The 6,876-nt window shown below is 31.7% G+C and overlaps 1 long non-coding RNA gene across 1 annotated transcript; it reads right to left on the reverse strand.

Annotated features, from left to right (window-relative positions):
* Positions 1-2,861: 2,861 nt before the first annotated feature.
* Positions 2,862-5,232, reverse strand: LOC140021700 (uncharacterized). The gene is made up of 3 exons (XR_011825612.1): positions 4,948-5,232; positions 3,707-3,762; positions 2,862-3,074 (listed from the first exon to the last, which is right to left on the reverse strand). It is a non-coding gene; the product is annotated as an uncharacterized lncRNA (long non-coding RNA).
* Between the last annotated feature and the right edge of the window lie 1,644 nt (positions 5,233-6,876).

The following is a 6,876-nucleotide window of genomic DNA, read 5'->3' on the forward strand; positions in this document are numbered from 1 at the left end:
AATACTAAAATTACAACCCTAACTAACTTTTAGGTAATTAAATATAGAACAATAGATTGAATAACCAAGGGTTCCTTGTTCTGTATCACCAAGAGTTCTTATAAACTGTAGCTTCGATACCCCTCGATAAAATTGGAGTTTTATGATTATCTGTGAAACCACCTCCTATGATGTGAGCTATACCTTTAACTCCTCATTTCAATAGAATTTACTAAGGGGAAAGAGAAGGGTTTAAGAGTCAAATCAAAACCGAATCATCACTTGGCAAATGTTCTAATCAGTGTAAATTGAGCATCTATTGGGAATTTATCAATAAAAATTTTATGTAAGGGTTGGACAATGTCACATTTTTCTTTTCTACTCCCTTATTTGTAAATCTTGATCAATGTAATATTTCTGTGCTTTTTATATGTTTGTAAGATTTGTGCCTTTCTAGATTTATTTTTCATTGATAGACCTATAGTTTTCTTTTCTTATAGTTTCTCTAGTTGAATAATTTGTTCATTTTTCTTTCTTTTCAGTTCGTGGTTAGCAAATTTGAAATCCTACAGACATTTACATTTCTACACTCTATTATTTGGCCTTTTTACCTAATGCTTTAACATTTTTTATAATCCTGTCACTGTATCTATATCTAATGTTTTGACAATTTGCATTTTTCTATCATCATGTCCCAATATATAACATATTGCTCATAATGTTACATTTGGATCGTCTAATTAATTGTTCTTTCTTAAATTTTTTGAGTAGCTATCAGGTTTTCTCAAAACTCATTCTCTCTTCCTTCTCTTTAAAACTCCTTTACTAGCTAATATCTCATTCAACTAAAGACTAGACAATCTAATCTTTCCCTATGGGATGGAGCTCTTTTCTTAGTGTTATTTCCTTTGTTTGAATAAATTCTCCGAGTGAGAGATTCTTTTCCCCTAGATTTTTCTTGTGAAATATTTATTCTCTCCTATGATATTCTTGTGAGAATATTTTTTTGCTTTTCTTCCTTTTTCTAGTTGATGAGACCAAATATTTGGTAGATCTAAGAAATCAAATCTGGAGGCTAGATCTAAATTTTTCTTTGGGTTTGAAACATGTTTTATTATATTTGATCATCTAACTATCTGAAGACATGGACACGGAATTGTTAGATTGCAGTAGCGCAGATATCTAAATGAAATTGTTCTTTTTATAAAAAAAAAATCATGTTTTCTCTATTGGGATCAATTCTATTTGTAACTTATTATATTTCAGAGTAGTCTCTCTATAAGTATTGACTATAACAATCCTGGCCAACTAGGTTTGGGTAGGAGGGAATGGTTAGGAAGGGGAATAGGGGAAGGAAGGAGCACAATTAATAAAAAAGCATTGATTATAACAAGTTCTATTAGTTTTTTTTTAATTGTTTTTCATCAAGAATAAAAAAGTCACCTTTCAAGTTAATTTTTTATTTATTATTCTTTAAGAAAATTTAAAAACTCTTTTTCCTTTAGCTACCTTTTTTAGATTTTTTATTGTTCAAAAATAATTTGTCTATTCTATTTTATTCTATTCTTTTCATTTTTGTGATCCATCCCTATGAAAAGTTAGTATCTTCGTTTTTCCAATCTAAAAATTAAGAGGCTATATATTCCTTTTTCTTATAATTAGTCAATTACAAATCAATAACAGTGTGATCAATTTAGGAAATTAAGGTATAGGGAAAACATTTGTCCTCTTTCACCATAATTAGACCATTGCAAAACAAAAACTATAAATACATTCAAATATCTAATTTGTATCGAAGAGAAATTTAATTAATTACATATTAGAAGAATGCCAAAATATTCTCTTACATGTTACTTTACCACCATTAGTTAGAATAAGCAAAATTGAATATAGAGTATGATTCAATATAAATTAAATATCAATTTGTTCATGCATTAAGTATTCTAGATCCACCTTCAAATCTTTGTTTTATATATGGTATCTTTAGGTTTATAAAATTTGTTTTTTTATTCTATTGAATTAATATTTGTTCCATTCATTTTGAAAATAAAAATTACCTATACGAATTCATGGGTTTATAACTAGTATTAACATTTTGTTATGTTACAAAAGTATGATAACCCACAAAATAAGCTATAATTATCTCCAATAGAACATTGAATTAATACTAATATTTTGTTAAACTACAAATGGCAAGTGTGAGACTTGAATATAAACTCTATTATTTCTGGAATCTTAACTTTTTTTTTAATTTTGTCACTAGAACAAGGCTTCATTTTAAAATCATGAGTTATAAACTAATTTGGTCAATGTTTGTAAACTTTTTAAAGGAATGCTGCATTTTTGTTAAACAAGTTTGTTTATTGAGGAGTATTTTTTTTGTTTTCTTATTTAGGATATAAGAAGAAAGACATAATCTAATCTAGGCATGGTAAGGAGTCAAGTTGAGCTTGAATACTAGTTTACTCAAGCTCAAGCTTAGAGTAAACTATTGTACATGAGCTTGGCGAACTTACAACTTTGAGACTCACGCTGAACTCGTGTAAAATTTAAAGAGTTCACGATCAAGCTCAAATTTGAACGGTAAGACATAATTTGTTCAAGAAATATAGATTTTTGGATAATTTTTTACTTAATATATATACATATAATGTATATATTTATTTAGTAATTTATTTTTATTGGCATATCTCATACATGAAGAAGAGATGTTAGCCCTGAATTTGTTCATTAATTTTCGGAAGGACAATGAAACCTTTATTCCAAACAAAAAGTACAAGTTTGTAAATAATTAAATAAGGTGCTATGACGACCCCACCTTCCTCCTAGGGCGTACCCAAGGGTTTGGCGGACCGTCTGCCCAACTCTCTTCAGGGACTCACTCACTCACTCAATCAACTCTCAAGATTAATCATTCCAGTTTCCAAAATAACATTTAAGTTCTACAATTCAACCAAAATGCAAACTTATTTACAACCCAAAAGCCAAATGAATGATACAATGTCAAATGTCAAAATATATCCTATCAACCAAGAGTACAAGTACAAGAGAATTATACACTCTAGGTCACACTTAATTGCTCCAGACTTCCATTCCTGTAAGAAAAATAAAAATTAAAGGAATGAGTTAAAATCCCAGTGAGATTCCCAAAGAAGCAATCAGGTAGAGAAACCATGGAAGTATAGTATTTAACAGTTTGAACACTTTGGTCAATAATAAACAGTCATTCAAGAAATAAACATTCATTCATTGGAAGGATACGTGCTCACTTGGAGCCATTCATTCAGTCATTCAGTCGCCAACCATTTCCCTTATTCCTCCGTCATTTCAAAACATTTAACAATGAAAACTCCTTCAGTATTCATTGTCACTCATTCATTGATTTTATTGCATTGAATCCACTAGCTAGTTCTCCACCAGACTTCATGGCAATACTCGAGTATACCAAACATTATCTCAGGGTCACCAGCCGCCCGAGCGAATGTGCTTCTGGCTCAAGTTGACTGGCAACGAAGGGCAAGGACCCAATTCAGCCAAAAGGCATACATTCATGCACAAGTAGCATTCAATCATTAAAAATTCACTTTGGCTTGAATCGAGTGCGATGAAATACACACTCGTCCATCGAAAATCCATTTAGCAATCATTAGAAAGCATTTAATATTCTGGCAACATTCACAATATTTCACATAGTCATTTAAAGCACACACATGTAAGGAACACTCACCACGGTACAAGTTCAATTGTTCGCCTCATGTGCATTTTCGACCTCAGCTCTACGTCCTAAAATCACATTTATAAAGTGCCATGAGATCCATTATACCAAGTCACATTATTCCAAAAGAAAAATCAAGCTTAAAATGGTTCAACAACTCTAACTTAAAATTGGAAGTGAAAATAAGGACAGTTTTAAGAAAACAGATTTTTTCCCAATTTTGCGCAACGCTATTTGAAAAATCATATTTCAACCTTCTTAAATCCAAAATTTATAAACTTTATACCGTTAAAAAAAAGATTCAAAGAATTATAATTTCTCAAAAAACATCTTTGCAAGATTCTATCCAAAAAATAGTCAAAATCCAAACCCAAATGGCTGCTTTATCCAGTAGAAAGTCAGAACAGGAATAGAAATTCAGTCAATTTTGGAAAATCACAGATATTCATAGGAATTGAAAAAAATTTTGAAAATCATATCTCAAGTTTCTTAAGTCCAAAATTTATAAACTTTATACCGTTGAAAAATAGATTCAAAGAATTACAATTTCTCAAAAGACATCTTTGCAAGATTCTATCCAAAAAGCAGTCAAAATCCAAACCCAATCGGTTGCTTTATCCAGTAGAAAGTTAGAATAGAAATAGAAATTCAATCAATTTTGGAAAATCACAGATATTCATAGGAATTGAGAAAAATTTTAAAATTTTCACGGTTAAAAGAGCTATGAGTCTAATTTCAAATGCAACAAAGAGAACTCAATTTGAATTTTTCTACACCAAAATATAACAGATTTCCCAAAACTGATCAAGGTCTCCTGCGAAAATATTTTCAGCAGCACTTCCCCTTATTTTCCCTAATTTTCAGCCATTTTCAAAGCTTTATTTTCACCACAAGACAGTCCCAAATCAAGTTCACAAGGTATAGGATATATAGACTACTTATTTTAGCCACAAACTAGCTATAATCAACATATACCTAAGTTGAAAAATTTTCTACCAAGGCTGAAATTTCACAACTAAAGTTAGAAAGTCCTATTTTGAAGCTAAAGTTTCATACCAAAGCTAGAAATCTTCATATCTCAACTTTCATATCCAAATCAATACTAAAAACTCCTAATTCATGGCTGGACAATATAACTAAATGTTGAAAAATTCCAATAACAACACAAATCCATGAAATCAGCCACAATATTTCTATATTCAAGTCATATGCCCACTTAAATGTAAGATTAAAGGGAAAAAGTAGTTCCTTACCAAGATTACTTTCAATTCCTAAGGTGAGTAGCAAATCACAGCTTTCTTCCCTCAAAATCACAGCACACCAAACTTCTTCCTTCCTTGTTGCAACCTTCTATGGATGGATTTAGGATTTAAGGTTGATTTCCCCACAAAATCCAGTTAGAAATCAAGATGGAACTTGGAGAAATTTTCTCTCCTCTCTAATTTCGGCCATGACAAAAAAAAAAAAAAAGAAAAATCTTGGCCAAAAGAAAGATAAGAAGGAAAGAAAGCTTTCTTAGTCAACATGTCATCGATCGTCGTCACTTGGCGAGCCAAGATTTTTCCTCTTTTCCTTTTCTTTTCTTTCCTTCTCCTGGTCAACAATTTCGGCTAGCTTAGGGTTAATTTTGGGGAAGATTAAATGAAATAAAAACAAGAAAATTATGGTAAGAAAGTATCGGTCAAGTGGTGTGCTCAACCGGTAACAAATGGCGCACGTCGGTTCAAGCCTAGTTCCTTAACTCTTTTGTACTTTTGTTTTAATTTATGATTCACTAACTTACTTTTAACACTTTTAATCACATACATCCTTTTATGAAATACCCGCTATTATCCATCAATTTTAACACACACATCTTACTGATTGATCACGCTACCAAAATGCACCAAAATCCTAACTTACTCTAATTTTAAAAGTAAAAGTAAAACTCTTGACTCAACTAATGAAATCACCATGAAATTTAGAACTAGTAAATAGTTAAATAGCCAAGTAAAGAAATATAGAAGGAAATATAAATTAATTGTTCAAAAATGGAAGGAAATTCTAAAGAAATTTTCGGATCCTCACACACTCTCCTCCTTAAGAAAATTTCTTTCTCGAAATTTTTACCTTTCATCTCCTCAGATGACTCTGGAGCCCGTTGCTTGTCTATGGTATATACCCGTGCTGGCACTCTTGGTTTGTTTCCACTTTCATTAGCTTGTCTAGATTTGGTTCTATCTACTTGTTGAGCATTATTCCCTCGTGGCTGCTTATTCGGGCAGTTGTTAATTTGATGATCGGTACTCTACAAATTAGACACTTTCACCCCTTTACCCAACATCCATCCTCAATATGATTGGTCTTTCCACAGTATCTACAAGCCAAGTGAGGAGCCACTTTTTTGGCTTTCTCGAGAAATTCTCTCTTGTTGCCTTTTTTCTATTTGAACTCCTCTTGCAGAATCTTCTTCTAATTGTCTTAATGTCCATGGTGGGTAGTGCGAAAAGTCCGTTCTTCTTACTGACAGGTGTCGAGCCTGTGCAATAATAATTACTAAAAAGTTTTAGTTACCACCACAATTAATTATAGAACAAATTCAAGTACTGGAGTAGGGATCTTAAGTGTGCAATGAGTTACTTGATTTACCATGTTCTCAAAGAGTTTATTTGATCCGATATACCAGAATTGCCTATAAAAGTATTAAATTTGCATACAATGGCAAGTAGGGTCGATTCCACAGGGAACGGATAGGAAATTGTTTCTTTCCAAGTCAATAGAACAAAATTGGGGGATGTTTCATGGAATGAAAGTGAAAATAAAATAAACAAAATTCGAAAGTTAATTCACCAAGTACAATTTACGAAAAGTAGCAATTAATAAAACTCTACCCAAGGGATCAACTTTTCAGGTACGGTCCAATTAAATGATCATTGATGCATAGATATTTCATTCATTTGTCACTAGATTGGTTATAGCCATCAATAAGTTCTGATAGCCAGTTTTTTCTTACTTTTTCGACAGTCAAGGTACGACCGTTGACTGCTTCTCTAACCAGATAACAACCCTAGGTACGATCGTAGGAATTTAATTATCCAGTTGCATTAAAATTAGAAAAAGCTAACCCTAACCAATAAACACGCTAAGAGGGTTTATTTAAACTAGATCTTACGTTTTCCCAACATAAAGCCAATTATGGTGGT

The sequence above is a fragment of the Coffea arabica genome, chromosome 11e (genome assembly GCF_036785885.1).
Source record: "Coffea arabica cultivar ET-39 chromosome 11e, Coffea Arabica ET-39 HiFi, whole genome shotgun sequence".
Classification (NCBI taxonomy): Eukaryota; Viridiplantae; Streptophyta; class Magnoliopsida; order Gentianales; family Rubiaceae; genus Coffea; species Coffea arabica.